General features: G+C 34.5%; 1 protein-coding gene across 4 annotated transcripts in view; it reads right to left on the bottom strand.

The window, feature by feature from the left end:
- SGCZ (sarcoglycan zeta) overlaps positions 1–17,922 on the bottom strand; it is a 1,094,832-nt gene that overhangs the window by 580,174 nt on the left and 496,736 nt on the right. The window lies entirely within an intron of this gene.

The raw sequence follows: 17,922 nt of genomic DNA, 5'->3' as shown, positions 1-17,922 counted from the left end.
CAGGCCCTAATGCCTGGTCATCTGTTTAAATATGCAGTGACATTTCCGATGTAATTAAATTTCTAATTGTACATCCAAACTTTGTTTATGCATTGGCATGTGTAATAAATTATGATTTATAATTGTTAAAAGCCATTAATTTGAGATCTGTAGGGCAAGTCTTCAGCATCTTGACTGTACCTTAAGATTCATTTCTTTTAGAAATTATTTGAAAACATATTAATGGAATGTAAATTTAAATATTATAAAATTGATACTGTTGGAGGACAAAATTGAATCAAATATATTCATGCTGGGCTGTTTTTATATTTCCTTTAAAATCCAGTTATTTGTACCAAGAATAATTAAAATAATAAATGCACATGTATAAAATGAGAGTTTCTAATTATGCGGTGTTTTGGGAGGACATTTCCAATTACACAGTAAAAAGGATAAAAAACATTTTTAATTACTATTGAGAATTGGACACAGTTGAAAGTTGAGCTTGAACTATTAAGGCATGTTTAAAGTACATCTAAAAATGAAGACAGTTTTTCTAAATTAACAACTTTTAAACTTTTTAGTGCCATAGTTCATGGTATTGACAGAATGCTATTATATGAAAATCTGGATTTACAAGATATTTTGGGTAATCCATATCTATAGTGAATAGCATTGTAATTTACTAATGCTCCAGTAACGCCATACCCATTTTTAAGAGCTGACATAATCTGATGGGCTGTGGCATTATTCTAATTAATCACTTCCTATACAGTATGAGTTATTAAATATTTTAGATATCATTCATACCTGTATTTTATTTAAATATGGATATCTATTGCATGTATTGATATATTATGCAAATTAAAATGAATTATATAATGTACAGAAATTCTATTTTAAATATTACAGATTAGACAGACGTAACTTTTTTGAAACAATGAACAAGCTAACAAAGCAATATTCCAAAAAATATTCATTAAACAATTAGCAGAGCATTCATTAAAGTAAAAGGCATTCACCTAATCTATCACCCAAAACCCAGGTACTTGAATTCACAGCAGCAAACCTTGGGTATTACCATTAAACTAATTTACCTTATACATTCTCAGCCTCAACATGGTGGTCCAAAAGAGTAATTATATAAGCCCGTATTTCTTTTAATGACTAAGTAACTAAACTACTTCTTATAAACTGGATCTTACTTCTCAACCAAGACTTTAATAACAACTGGATATGATAACTGATATAAATTGTTACAAATTTTCTGAAGAGCAACTTTTAAATGGAGACAGTAAGAGAAAAAAATGAGAACTTATTTTAGCTACCAATTATACTAGTTTTATTTTATTAAAAATATCTGCAAAGATGTTTTTGGAAGAATGAAAACTTTGAAAAATTAAATTTGCAGCAGTAGTAAAAAAAGCCCGCAAGATATAAACAAGACAACTGAAAAGGGAATAGCACACTAAACCCTATCTTTTCTTCCATACAGTGTAGCTTTCAAAAGAAATTGTGAAACTGCACAATTAATAGACATCTTACAATTTAAAATGAACATATTTTACTTAATCACACATTTATTTTCAATCTATAACCAAATTATAAAGTTGGAACTTTAAAAAAAATAACATGTTCTACTCCTAACAGATATTAAATATCTTAAATGTGGTATTTCTTAAAAACCCACAAATGCTGTACTTCATTTAGAGGTTTTAGTATTTATTATTAAGAGTGGAATAGAAAAAATACAAACTGCATGCTAAGATTAAAACTATTATTTTTGTTTCCCATTTTGTTAACACTAACCAATACATGACCCCAGAAATAGGATGATGAGAGATAATTTACAATTTTGCTCCATCAGGAACATTTCTAATAACAATTCATTTGTTTTACAGTAGTTATTTTGATTGAAGGGCTAATATATTTGGAATTTTTTTTAGCACACTACGGGCTTTGTTATTGCTAGCATAATTAAATTGTGGATTTAGTGAATTATATTATATACAAAAGTACACCTCCTTACCAGTGGGAGTAATTTGCCCTACAGAAATCTGTTATAATATTTAAATGAAATTGTTAATCAGGGACTATTTACAGCTGCACCTGCTCTTATTTGTAGCATGAAACTGTGTAATCATTGTCAGTTCTTCCAGATCCAGGCAGAAGATAACCATTACTATGACAGAAATATAATTAAGGAGAATCCCCATCTGCTGTATTATCCTGGCTTTGTTAAAGACTGAGCAACATGGGTGCAGAAGGCACCAAGGAGGAGAACAAAGGGGCAGACAAGGTGTTTCGAGAATACCGCCCATTTCCTACTCAGAAAACCAAAGGAATTATTCCCAAAAGTTCAGTGACAAACTGATAAAGAATAAAGTTAGAAAAAAGTTTAATAACCCAGACAATGGTGAAGGCTCTGCACTGAAACTGAAGTTCCTAAAATAAAATCTTTTTCTTCAGTGATGAATGAACCTATGTGATTGAATATACAATACTTGGGTGAGTCACGCAGTATTTGTTGAATGAATGATCTAGATCTGAAAATACACAAGAAATAAGCACGTGCGTAAGTGTTGCATTTTAAATACAATGGTAGAGTGTCTTAGTCAAAAATATCTAAAAATCTTCATAAATATATTTAGGTGGCAGAGAGTCTGTGTCAGCTAATGGATGACCAAACGAGTGGTGAAAGGAACACACACACACACACACACACACACACACACACACACACACACACAGAGAAACACACAGAAATACAAAAAGAAAATCCAATTTGGACAAGTGGAAAGATTGCTTAATTCCTATGTTCAGTAATCCAATTTACATCATTGAGGAAGATAAGCCAATTCTAAACAGAACCAAAATATTTATACATTGATAAGCACAAGTTCCTCTCAGAAAGGATGAGTTAATCTTAAATATCATAGTATGAATAACATCACCCAAGAAGAGAATATTTGACTCCTATAGTGAAATAGTCTTATAAATAAAGAGCAGATATAAGCATAAGATTTATACTGACTAAATTTATATATACCATTCTTAAAAACCATGTCCATATGAACGAAGCATAAAATAGCCAATTGTGGACAAATCAAAATGTGGCTGTGAATAATTTTTATTGTAATATTAGAGGTAAAATTAGAATTTCAAGTTAATGTAAGAAAACAAAGCAAAAATGTTATCCTAGGATAATACTTTTAAAATTGTTTTGTGAGAAGACAAAGCACTAATTTAGCTTCTATATATATGATCTTGGGCTTTGTCAAATTTTATTTAGTTTGCTAAATTTCCATAATTCATATATAAAATGCTATTAAAATATTTCACCCATACTTTTATCATTTTTTGAAAATTTTATATCTTGTTTTAAGATCTCTTAAAAATATCAACAATATATCCTATTATTCTTACTCAACAATTTCTTATGACAAAAGTATAATTAGGAACAATGAAATCCTGGCTGCATCTGTCCACTGATTTTTTTTTAATACTTAAATTACATATTTAAATGATGTTATAGCAGAATGATTAATTTTTATGAATTTCAAAAACTTAAATCATTAAAATTAATGATATATCCTAGAATAAAATCATGGATGGGAAATGACCAAATGAGCTGGTAGGAGGGAAGCATCATTATAGATAGTCCCTAGAAAGCATCTATGAAAAAACGTGATTTACAAGTAATGTATCTGCCAAGAAACCATAGATATGACTAGGACTACTGTCAAGGAAGTTTATTTTACACACCCAGCCACGTGTAGTAACTGTACTAACTGTAACTGTCTAGGAACTGTATAGGAACTATGTATCCATAGTAACTGTATAGGAACATTATTTTAATTTATGCTTTCTAATATTAAAATATCATCATCATACACATTCACTATATTTTTCAGTCATGTTTTCATCTGACCTTTACCAAATGTGTTTAGAGCATATATTAATAAAGTGGAAAAAATATATGTTGCTATCTAATACAGGGGTTTTGAATACAGGGTTTGAATACAGGGTTTCATACCTGCCTTGAAAAAAAAAAAAAAAAACACCTGAATTATTTTGTTGTCGTGTTTAGAGTTAGTAAATATGGCAAGTGGTTCATTCCCTTTCCCTAATGGGAAGTCATCTGGGAAATGAAGTCTTCAATGTTCTGATTTCACTGGGTGGGATTTCTCAGATGCAGAAACAAATAATAATTCTCAACCCTGATAGAAAGGATATTTGCTGTAATTGCTTTTCACCCAGGGGTAACCATAGATTATTTAAAATATTCCCAGAGCTACCTGTAAAACTTTAAAGAGGGCAATTAAGTTGGAATCGTAGCTCCAACACTGATTTTCTCTGTTTATACAATTCAGACACAGTACAATGGATTATTACCTATTAAGGAGACCCAGATATTATGGTAAATGTTACCTAGACTAAGTATATTGTTGTGGTAAAGGTCACCTAGACGGAATACATTGCTAGTTCCATGTTACATGTACAAATATATATTCTTCAAATTCTAATTTGAACAATGATTGAAATACCCCCACTGACTGAATATTCCAATATGTTAAAACACCTGCAATAATTTCATTCTTTAATAATTTCACTTTCATTATAAGAGATTAATATTTTACTATTTTGGGGTTTATATACTATCACTGTGTAGGAAGATAAGTGAGGTGTTGCCTAAAATATTTGTAGAAGCAGCGGGTGAGGCAAGTGATTACCAACTAAGAGAATGAGCAGCAAACACTAAACACTATCCTAAATAATAACTTGTAAATAATACGCTTAAGGAAGTTGTCTACAATAGCCGTGTATGGCTACAGGTCAGCAGTTCTTAACTTTGAGAATCATATGAAAGCTTTGCTCCACCCATATCTTCAGAGGACATAAACACATATATGCAGAGTTTTACTTCCATTTCCAGAAGGTTCAAGACTCTTTCCCAAAGTATCAATTAAAATATCAACTCTATGCAAAGCCAGGCTACACAACCTGTTGTGAGGTTCTTCATCTAATCTCAGCCAGACTGAGTGTAACACATGACATTATTTCACATCTCACTAAGAATGTAAAGCTGCAGACAATTCATTTCTGACACAATGCCTTCTTATTACTTTGAATATTTTTATACCTGTTGAAAGGGCACTTTAAAGCATATATATACATACATATATATATATATACATACATATATATATATATATATATATATATATATATATATAGTTTTACTGTCAAATCACAGTGTTATTTTTGAAGATACTTTAAATTGCAATTAATTTCCATTCACATAGCACCATTAACACACATCATGCAGCTGAACAGTTATGATCAACTTGGCACATCAGCAGGCAAATGCAACTATATTGTGACTGTTGCCTGGCTGACAGCAAATTATATGTCATTGACCACAAAGCATAGAACAAATCCACAGATAATATTTGGAGAAAGCATGCCATAAAAATAATGAAATATGATACATAGTAAAAACACTGGGCAGAGGGTAAAAAAATCCTTAATGCACATTAAGTGCAGGGCAGGCAAAAGAGAACCTTCCAGCAACAATGACCTTGGTTCCAAGGGCAAGCCTATCTCAATGGACCTATATAACTGAAAAGTTTATTATACAATGATATAAATTAACCTTTTTTTTTCTGTTCTTACAAAAGTGCTCTTTGAAATGCTGATTGTCTTTTAATACAGGGAGAGAATCTATTGATCTGGAATATTTGCATATTCAAATTCTTCTTAGGATTAATTCTAATCACATATTAATTATAACACTCTGGAGTTTACTTGAGTCATTGTCCATTTTAATTGTCATGAATCAGTCCTTCAGGACTTGGATCACCCTGCAATCTTAATGAATATAGGTATTTGGGTCTTCAGAATGGAAAATCTGATTCTAGAATTCAACAAGTAGGTAGGTGAAGATTTGCCAACCTCCAGTTTTCCCAGATAGATTCTGATTTCCATGGGGACAGGGCCTGTGAATTTTTGTTCACCCTGAACACCCCAGCATTTAGTAGAGTGTCAGGCTCAATAAATTTTAGTTGAATAAGCCTTATGACCATTTCAATATAGAGTTTCTTACAGTCATGGTTACTTAAGAAAAATATCTCTAACTGATTCTTATAGATTTTTCTCTTTGCAAATTTTCATTGAAGAAGACTGGTAGGTTAGTGATATACTTGCTTAATACCTTCCAGAAAAAAAAACAGGATTTCTCTCCAAAGTTCATCCCAAATTTAGATTCAACATGCAACATTTAATGTAAAGAGAAGAAAAAAAAATGATTAAAAAAATCACCTTACAAAAGAGCCTCTTCATACACATTGACATGAATCAGGACAATGAATAAAAGAGAAAGAATTTTCAGTGCTTTGGAAAATAAAACACTTGTCTTGCATGGAAAAAAAAGAAGAAAGAAATAAAGAAAGTGGCTAATGTCAACAGAAAGTTGATGTCCACAGATGGTTTCAGTAAAGGAGATGGTCTGTCACTGGTCAACTAGTTTCAGTGTTCAAATAAGGTAACAGTAGAAGACTAGAGATTTTTTCCATGAGGTAGTTATGATATGTTATGTTGTTATTAAAGAGTATCTATAACAGTTTTATTAAGAGCTTTTTTTCACAGAGCAATAACCTAGAACAATAAAGTTAGGAAACAAACCTTTAAATATACAATTATCACAACTACGAAAATAGAATAGAAAATGCACATGACAAAAGGATCACTAGCAATATTTCCAAGAATGTATTTTATGCCAAGAAGCAGCAAGTAAGATGAAATGTATCATGACGTTTCTTGTGGCCGGATAAAGTAGGATGAAACCTGGATGTCATCCCAAGGTGATTAAATACATACAATGTGGCACCAACATTGGATGCCATCTTATGCAGGGATCAGATTTAGTGATCTTAATTTATTTTTTTTAATTTTTAACATCTATTTATTTTTGAGCCAGAGAGAGACAGAGCATGAATGGGGGAGGGGCAGAGAGAGAGGGAGACACAGAATCCAAAACAGGCTCCAGGCTCCGAACTGTCAGCACACAGCCCGACGCGGGGCTCGAACTCACTGACCAAGAGATCATGACCTGAGCCGAAGTCGGACGCTCAACCAACTGAGCCACCCAGCTGCCCCGTGATCTTAGTTTTTATATAGAAACATGGGTAGATGGTTTGATTATAGTTTAAGAATCAAAGTTAGAAAGAGCCTGAAATCTACATACCACAGTATCATTTACACAAATTAACACACACACACACACACACACACACACACACACGGCATAATTCCTATATATGTAGTGTGTGGTTTATGTATGGTATGTATAGGCCTCCGTAAACCATGAGAACACAAGTAGCAAAAGGCCTAGCTGCCGAAGACATGAGCCCAGGTAACAAAGGGAGACCTCCCTGCATTTACTTGTGCAAGAGCCGGAGATTAAATGGAGTCCAGGTAGTATGGCCTCTCCCTTGCCAAAAAGAAAAACGGGAAAGTAAACACTCATCATGGAGGAACCAACCATAGCCAAGGTGTCTCCATGATTCGCTCTCTGGGTAGTGTAGGCACACATCTGGTTTGTGATTGGTTGAGATGGCACCATGTTCTCACCAATGAAAGTTGAGGCATTTCTTAGAGAAAAAAGGAAAAGTCTGGAGAAGGAAACGGGAGGAAAAAAGGAGTGTCAGGTCCCCCATACTATAATTTACTAAATATAGTTTTCAAAGATGCATTCATATCTGAGGACATCAATATTTTGGCACGGTTACCTACAAAGGTAATGAGAATGGGAGGGGTGCAGAAATGATGGGAACATACAATAAAACAAAACAAAGGCCCGGGTGCCTGGGTGGCTTAGTTGGTTGAGCGTGGGACTTCAGCTAAGGTCATGATATCACAGTTCCTGAGTTCAGGCCCTGCATCAGGCTCTGTGCTGACAGCTCGGAGTCTGGAGCCTGTTTCAGATTCTGCATCTCCCCCTCTCTCTACCCCTTGCCCACTCACACACACACACACACACACACACACACACTCTCTCTCTCTCTCTCTCTCTCTCTCTCTCTCTCTTTCCTCTCTTTCTCTCTCTCAAAAACAACTATTAAAAAAAAAAAAGACAAAGAAAAAGAAAAAAAAAGGCATTACCAGATCAATATTAAGAAAATAGACCATGAACGGGGGAGCATGATTACTTCAAATCTGTGCCACCAAGATAAAATAAATAAATATTAAAATAAAAATTTAAAGCCTCGCAATTTGCCTTCTATACCAATATCATATCAAAGGAATTTATAAGATATGTTTCCTTATTTGTTTCACCTTACTTCTCCAGAGTGTTCACATGACAGTTAATAGTGGTTTTTATACAAAGAGTTGATTCATACATTGTATTTTGGTTGCTTTCTTCAGGTTATAGGAAATTGCATTTTCCTAAAATGCATTTCCCATTAATGCCTTCATTGTATATGGGTTGACATTGTATTGCATTTGTACAGGTGAATCAGACATTTAATATTCCTTGAATCTAAAATCCCTCTAAACTGTGTGATTTAATTAACAGATAATTGAATGCCAAATATGAGAACTTTAGGGACTAACACATTGAGGATGTATCAGGATAAAAGATGTTTACACTAAATGCAAAGATTCTCCCCTGACTGAATGCGGCAGGGAATCGCAAGGAGGGCAGAGCTAGAGCCAGCTGATAACAAGCTGTTCATTAAAGCATTAGCCTCCCTGAGCTCTAAGGATGTCAAAGCCTCTTCTTCTACACATCCATAGAAAAATAATTATAGAGCAAAAAGAATTCTGCTTTGCATCTGTAATAAGAGGCAAAAAAATTCTGTATATTGGATTCAAAATTCTTTCTAAACATACTCATTCCCAATAGTTTCTTTTCTGATGGCCCTTTATTTTCAAGATTTTTCATTATGACCTTCTCTTTATTCAATCTCTCTTCCACTCTTTCGCCATTCCTCTTCTGCACTGTAAATTTGCTTTTTCTGTTGTCATGCTGTGTCATTTTATTTTGCATATTATATACTGGCATAACAGAAATAATGCATGGAATTCACAGACGTATGCTTGCTAAGAGGAGGACATATCCTAGACTACCATGTTAAATCTAGAACATGAAAAAGACATGTTTTCCCCAAGGGGTTATAGTGGAAAATAATTTGGAAAGTTAAAAGTACAGTAAACAAAACAAAAACTCAGAACATTAACTGTAAACGAGCTTAGTCTAGTCTTATGTTAGATATTGGGAAACACAGACCCACATTGTTTAGAAGAATTGTCCAGTACTAGAGATTAAAATCCAGAGCCCCACTGCCCTCATTTCTATGATATAACAAGTTTTATATACTGAAGATAAATTGAGGTAGACTCATTCCACTCAGTTTTTATTTTTTACATTTTTTTAAGTTTATTTAGTTTTGAAAGAGAGAGTGAGCAAGCAGGCCGGGGAGGGACAGAGAGAGAGGGAGACAGACGGAGTATCCAAAGCAGGCTACGTTATAACAGCAAAGAGCTCCACGCAGGGCTCGAACTAAAACTGCAAGATCATGACCTGAGCTGAAATCAAGAGTCAGATGCTTAACCGACTGAGCCACCCAGGCATCCCTCCACTCTGTTTTTAGAGTAGCCAGGACATGGTGGTTAGGAGAAAGGGGTCTGGAGTTAGAATATTTGGATCCATATTGTATCTTTACTGCTCTCTAGAAATGACTTTTGGCATATCTACCTCAGCCTCAGTTTCACTATGCACAATGGCAAAAATAATCATGGCTACCTCATAGAATTGTTGAGTTATAGGAGATTATTCATATAAAGCATTCAGCACAGTACTTGGCACATGATACTTTTTAACAAATCACGTACATTGAAAATACATTCATTCCTCCATCCACAAAACATGTGAATACCAACCCCCATGCTCCACACTGACATACATACAAGGTGCAAATCTCTACAGTTAAGAAGTGAGTGTATAGCCAGGTTCTCCTCGTTATAAGATTCTTTAGTGAATTCAACAATTAGCTCCTATCTTTCTTTTCATCTTGTCCCATGTATGCTATTTATTAAATTCAATAAGTCACTAATAAACTGTTCTAAAACATGTTTGACAATCTCTTTACCTTCTCAGTGCCAATTATCTCCATCTTCCCAAAGGACATCAACTAAAAACCTGACACTCTGGATGTCATCATATCTTAAATAGCTTTACCTTTAAAAGTTCAAGGCTAAAATCTTATTTTATATTCAAAACAAGAGTCCCTCCAGACATCTTATGCCCTTATTCCTCAAAATGTACTTTTTCACCACTGACACTGAAATCCTTGATTGCTTTCTATCTTCCTCCATTATCAATCCTCCCTATCTGTAGATTATTTGAAACATGTTTCAATCACTCCAGTACTTGTTGAATGTTCGGTCTGCTTCACAGTAGTATCTTCATTTTAAAAGGCCAATATTTCGGTTTTAGCCATTTCAAAAGATTTAAAGGATCCCTTCCTACTTAATAACTACTCATCATTCTAATAATCACCGTCCTAGAGGTCAAACAAAATACAGATGTGTTTCTCCTCCTGGAAAAATGAAATGTGGTTTAGCACCAATAACCTAATAAATTGTGCTCCTGTGTGAAATATTATTGAAGACCCTCAAATGGTCCATCATGGGGCCTAATATACTGAGACTGTTAAACCCTGGTCTTAGGAGAGTGAAATATACATTGTAGATTGCTGGACCAGGTTTTTCTGGTACCCAAAGTTGCTATAGTTTAACTTCAAATTAAACTTTAGAATTTAAGTAGTCACAATATTATGAGAGTCAAGGGGTAATGAAAAAATATAGGTCATGAATTTGCATAAAGGTCATTTCATTACATTGTAAAATATGCAAGCATTATTTCTAATTATAACTCAAATACTATAATTACAGAAATTTAGCACAACATAATATATTTCCATGTAATTAGTACCTAATTACTAAGCAAACTTGTTATTAATAAACTGAATGTTTTCTGCATTCAGCATATATATTAAAATACATATATACATAAGTTTATATACATGTATATGTAATTGTTTACTACATGACATTTTATATCCTAATCTCTAAATACAGCCAGATAATCCTCAGCTTCAGCAACCCACTGTTCTCAGTGAGGGTGAGAATGTTTGTACTAAGTCTGAGCCAGGGTATACTCACTAAGCCATGCAGAAAGCTGATGTTGTCACGTCACTGACATCTTACAGTTGAAGATAATGAGATACAATAAGGCAAACTGAGTTACATTCCTAGAAATGAGAGTAGTATAACAAACATAAATACATGTGTCTTACCCACTGTGGGGGAGAAAGGTGAACCAGGGCCAGGTCAAGTATCAGGGTAATCCTGAAAACCTTTAAAGAGTGGGTTCTCAACTACAACAGAGCCTGAAGCCAGAAGTATATAAAAGGAGATGAAATAAAATGTGGAAAAACAGTAAGACAAAAAGTTAGTATATTAAATAAGAAAAAGAAATCAATTTTATGAGAAGCACTTATGCACTGTAAGCTTTAATTTATAAAAATACAGAAGAAGATCCCTCCCAGCTTTGAATTACACAGCATTAAAAGAGTGCTGAATAACAACAAAATAAATGGAAGCAGTATCCATATTTTCCATTATTTTGACCATTCCCTTTGCTGGAAGATAATATTGTTAAAAATTTACAAATTTCTCATCCGTGTTTTACATTTTCTTATGTTAAACATAAATGTAATATTCACATTCTTGCATAATCACCTATTAAAGAATACTGGCACAAACCAGTGTGGTATAAAAGAAGATTTAGGGGCACCTGGGTGGCTCCGTCGTCGATTAAGAGTCAGACTTTGGCTCAGGTCGTGATTTCACATTTCAGGGGTTTGAGCCCGCATCAGGCTCTGTGCTGACAGCTCAGAGCCTGAAGTCTGCTTTGGATACTGTCTCTCTCTCTGTGTCCTTCCTCTTCTCACACACTCTGTCTCTCTCTCAAAATAAATAAATAAATGATAGAAAAAATAAGTATATTGATGGTTAAGAATCCATGCCTTGCAATATATCCCCTTGGAGTCCACAAACTAGAAACTGTCACTGTATTTGGCAATGCTATCCCATAAATGAAATTTCACTCTTTAATAACAAACATGATGATAATTATAAAACTCTTAGTTTTATAATATGCTTTTAAAATTAGGAAAACTCAAAATGTTCAGGGCGCCTGGATGGTTCAGTCGATTAGGGTTTGACTTCAGCAAAGGTCATAATCTTGAGGTTGGTGGGTTCGAGCCCCGTGTAGGGCTCTGTGCTGACAGCTCAGAGCCTGGAGCCTGCTTTGGATTGTGTGTCTCCCTCTCTCTCTGCCTCTCCCCTGCTTGAGCTCATTTCCCTCTCAGAAATAAATTTTTTAAAAAATAGCAAAATGAAAAATGTGTAGAAAATCTCTCCTTCAAGCAACAATACCTAACACATTTTCAATGTTAATAATTTGTGAATATGGTAAGGTGCATGAAAAAAAAGTTAATTCTTAAACAGCTAGTACTTCTTTTTAATAAAGGGCTGATTTCCACCACAAAAGGAAGGTGGTAGAAAAAAAAGGCTAAGTAACAGGAGAAAGATAAAAAATAAAATGTTTTTAAGTAATTACCAAGAAGGAATGAGACAAGAGTAGTAGGTAAGTGAAAAAATATTGTTTAGAGACTCACATAGAAATGAAGTTAATCCCTTTATTTAAGTATTTTAATTTCATTTGTTTATAAAATTTTAGTGAAAGAAAAAAAAAAAAGAAAATATCGAAAAGGACAAGAGAGAGGTATACGATATCCAGAACAAAATTCCTGATATGGGATCTTATTGCAAAAGAAAAGAATACTCTGAGAACCTGAATCTAAACTAAATGTTGGAACAAATATATATTACTAACGCTAACTGCAACATAGGATTGTTCAAATATTCATTTTTGCATGAAACTATCAACCTTTTCAGTCTCTATTATACAAACTGTAGGAAAGAAATTGTCCTACAAATTGTAAAAGTGAACAATACTTTTACTGAGAAAAGTACCTCTCTTTCTTTTCAGGTGAGAATATTATGACCACTAAATATAACACTCTGCCTTCCAAAGTTTTTTTTCATTATGTACTCATATAAACTAAAGCCTCACTCTTGTCTCAACCCAATTCTACTCTCCTCAGCACCTACACCCAAGCAGGAGCCAGATGAGTATGGACAGAGCCAAACAACCAGTGAGGCTTCCTGGTTTCATCATTTTCAATTTAGTGCCACACATTCTATGGAGCCTCCATGATGTCTGATCAAGCTACTATATTTCCTTTGTCAACGAACTCTCTCGCTCTCCAAACCAACTAATCTAGACATTCTCTAGGCTCTTCTAACTTGCCCTACTTTTCACACAGTCAGTCAACAATCTTGTTCATTATTTCATTGAGAAAGAAGATAAGATACAATCATAAAAGAAACTCTCGCTCACTACCACCAAATCTAGCACCCTGCTGGCCTCACTTCTATATACCCCATCTCGTTACCATTAACATCATGACTTTCTGCTGCCCCGACCTAACATGAGCTTCCTATGATGCGGTGGATCCCATCCACTCTCAACCACTCACCCACTCAGCTCAATAAATCTCTGCTTCTCTTTAGTACCTTTTTTTTTCTCTTTACAGTCATTATCATTAACTTAAAGTATGTGGAAATCTTTCTCATCTTTAAAGCAAACACAGCTCTCTTGTTCTACATTTTCCTCTAGCTATGTCCTGATTGTGTCCTCCTCTTAATGGCTAAACTCCTTTAAAGTGCTTATACTCACTATCTCTACATTCTTTAATCTCATTCCCTCTTAAGATTCTACAAGTCTCTTGCTCTCCCCATTCAAACAAACTGTTCTTGACAAGTCCACTAATCACCTTCACTTTGTCAAATCCAGTGATGGAGTCTCAGTCCTCATATTACTTGACCTCTTAGAAGCAAGGACAGAGTTGATCACTTGCTCTGTGTTGAATTACTCTCTTGACTTAGTTTCTATGTTTCCACATAGAAATCTCTCTCTCAATTTTCTTCCCACACCAATTTCTGCTTCTTTTCTTTGTGTCTTTCCTGTGCTATTTGTCTGACTTTTAATATAAGAAGGCTCAAGGGCTTAGTTATCTGTGTACATAGCCTTCTTAGACAACAATCTAACGCTTCTGAGTGTCCTTCTATGGTACAGCGTATATATTCACTACACTGCTGACTATGAATCAAACCCTTCCAGTCCCATTGAACCACTCCTGATCTCCAAATTGCTATATCCAGATTCCTACATGACCTTTTCACATGACTAAGTGGAAACTTAGACTTACTGACTCCAAAACTAAAATTATCGATCTTAACCCCCACAACCAATCTCCCTTCAGTGTCCTGCACCTTAAAAAGAGAAACCACTACTTACCTGGTTAGTTGTTCAAATCAAGCATCTCAAAGCCACTGATCACTTTCTCTTATGCACTGCCTTATAGAACAGTACATTTTCCTGGCTCCAGAATTTATGTATATCCCTCATCTGACCAATTCTCACCTCCTCCATCACTTCACCCTGGAGCAAGCTTCCATCATTTCACCCCTGACTAACACAAAAGCCTTATAACTTCTCTCCAGTAGTATATTTTAAGAACAGTCGATGCATTGTTTTAACATTAAATCTGCTCACATTACCACTCTAATCATAATATTCTATGGCTTTCCATTGAAACTAGAACTCAATTCAAGGTACTTACTTTGGTCTTTCAGGCACTGAATGAATCTGGCACTGGCTACCTTTTTTTTTTTTTTTTTCATCTCCTATTATTCACTCCTTTGTTCACTCTCCTTGGCATACTGGCCTCCGATTAGTCCTTGAAAGGAGCAAGCATACTCTGGCCTTTGCATTTGTTCCCCTCTTTACCTGGGTGATCTCATTCCAGATATTTACACGAGTTATTATTTTCATTAGGACTTCTGCTCAAGTTTTGTGCCATCTGAGAGGTCTCCCTATTTATGCAATTTAATGTGTCATCCTCAACACTCTCCATTTCCTTATGCTGCTATATATTTTTTCTCATAATACCTAATACTACCTTGTATTATGTTATGTAAGTTCAATGAGGGCAGAAACTCTGTTCTGGTCTGATATACAGAGAATACTCAATGTATGCGGAATAAGCAAATAAATCCCATGACATTCCTTGCAGCCATAAATTTATATGTAGTTTCAAAAGATTTGCGGTCAGCAGCTAGGAAACAATGCTTCCTGAAATATTGTACTTCACTTGATTATATAAAATGGGTTTTGTAGCTGTGGTCTCTTAATAACACTAAGTTTGATTGAAGAGCCATGTCAAGCAATTTGGGTTTTTAGTTATTAATCTGAAACTGAGAATGAAAGAGAAGTTGATGAATCATACCAGTTATAGAAAATTGCTAATTTAATAAGCAACTCATTAGAATTTGCTATGGTGGCTCTGAAGTTTAATGAGCAGAAATTTTCCGTCTAATTTTTCTGAAACAGTGAGATGCCAGGGAACTGAATGGATGCTTTAATGATAGTGATTTCTGTTCTACTTTCTTCTTCCTGAGAAATTAGCCCACATATCCTCTAACTCATACTCACATATATCAGTTGTGCTAGTGCAAAAAATCACAATTCAGATAATTTACAGCTTTAAAATACATTATACAGCACATACTTCAATACTCCAGTTTTAGCCTTGTGGTAATGAGTCCATGGTTACATAATAATGTATATTCATATATTTTTCTAATATGTTTGTCTAAGATAGTAAGCTAATCATAATAGCAGTAACTATTGCCGAGATCCTTAATGAACACTCTGAATACTCTCTTTAATTCTCTTTAACATAGCTCCTTTTATTATCATCTAGAGAGGAAGACCAAATCCATTTAGCCATTTTTAAACTTTATAACCAATTCACACATATATATTCACTTAATCATGCTCTTTTAAAACCATGCTGCTTTTATACTCCAAATTAAATCTTGCTGGGCTTTTTTTAAAGGCCAGTACTCTTCTTCTTTCCATATATTGTCAAATTTCATAGACCCTTTAGGAAGTCACCTTCATGATGATTACGGCAGAGAAAAGTGTGTTTCTCAAAATCACGTACTTTGAAGTCAGAGAGAAATGAATTTAATGCCAGATCAGTTATTAGTAACTGTGACCTTGGGCAGTTAGCTTAATCTCTCAAAGGCTCAATTTCTCAATTTTCAAAGAAGGGTAAGTTTGTTTTGGAGAATTGCTAAGGGCTTACTGCATACACTTTCATAAAATGCTGACTACATAAAAGGCACTAAAAAGGACTCTCTTCCACCCCACCACTCTTCCTGAAATACTCACCCATTCATTCTGCCATTATTAAAAAAAAAACATGTCTTAGACATAAACTAAAGGCCACACATTAAAACATAACAATGAACAAGCCAAGCTCCCTTAATTCAAAAACACTGCAACAACTAAAGCAAGTGTCAATCAAGTTTTTTGTTACTGCTTCTAGTACAAAAGTAAAGTCTCCCAAAGCCTCATTAATTCAAGTAACTTAAATTCATATTTACTAGACAAGGTTGATATGGTTTAAGGACCACCAAACCAATGTTTTTTGTTATTACATTTCATTTCAAAGGCTGAGCTTTCTTCCAGTTCTAAAGTTTAAAACTGTGCAAATGGAGATCAACAGTATCTAAATAAGCATTTCAGGGGTAAAGTCAGTGTTGATTCATTCAGAAGCATTTTTTAGACTTAATGGTCCCCTTTTTTTTTTTTTTTTTTAATATTTACTTTTTTTGAGACAGACCGAACACAAGTGGTGGTGTAGGGGCAGAGAATTAAGAAGGCACAGAATGTGAAGCAGGCTCCGGGTTCTGAGCTGTCAGCACAGAGCCTGACATGGGGCTCAAACCCACAAGCTGAAAGATCATGACCTGAGCCGAAGGTGAACACTCAACCGACTGAGCCACCCAGGTGCCCCTAGACCTTATGGTCCTCTTGACAAGAACACAAGCATATTCTAATGGTTTGGTTAAATAGCATTGATAGCCAATAAGTAACTCTGGTAAGGAGTATGTAATACATGCTTTCTAAGACCAATTATTGCAGGCAAAAAGGTTTTTTGTCTATTTATTAACCTCATGAAGACTAGGCACTTGGAAGTCTGACAGCCATGATTTCTGATCCTGGTCTATCAGATCAGAACTGATTTGTGGACTAGTGAATTTAATCATATACTTAATCTCTCTAATCTCCAGTTCCTAATCTGTTAAGTGTGCCTTGAGTACCAGAAGTGATTAAAAGCATAATACCTGCCATATAACAAAAAAGAGTATTAACATTTCCCAAATCTTATCTCAGATTACTTTCTTAATTTATTTCATTGTAACATTTAAATACCTTATTGGATGGAAACGTTTTTGTTTTTGTTTTTGTTTTTCTAGATAATTATTATGCACTTGTTCTCCAAATGAACACAGTGTTTTATAGCCCTGGTTGCCTGTAAACGCATCCAAGATTCACTCATGTCTTTAGATTTTTACATGGAATTCTGGGAAGCACAGTGCTGAAACAGAAGTTAGTAAAGTAGTTTGAAGGTACTGTACCACGTATCCCACCAACTGGGATGTGTTATCTTACTGTATTTTCTAAGGAGTGAACAATCGTCTCCAAGGAGCCAACTTATTTAAAGACATTCGCTTTTGTGGTATTGACTCCATCCCATCTGATTTCCAAGTAAGTAGGCCAGTTTCTGAAAACAGTTGAAATGAACGGCTATACATTTTAGATGTAAAAGGTCTTTCCTTTTGGTGTGGGTTTTTGTTATTAATTTGGAAATATTTTTGAACACTGAGGTTTCT

The sequence above is a fragment of the Felis catus genome, chromosome B1, assembly GCF_018350175.1.
Source record: "Felis catus isolate Fca126 chromosome B1, F.catus_Fca126_mat1.0, whole genome shotgun sequence".
NCBI lineage: Eukaryota > Metazoa > Chordata > Mammalia > Carnivora > Felidae > Felis > Felis catus.
The sequence above is the reverse complement of the archived record's forward strand: the minus strand, read 5'-3'. Positions and strand labels throughout refer to the sequence as shown.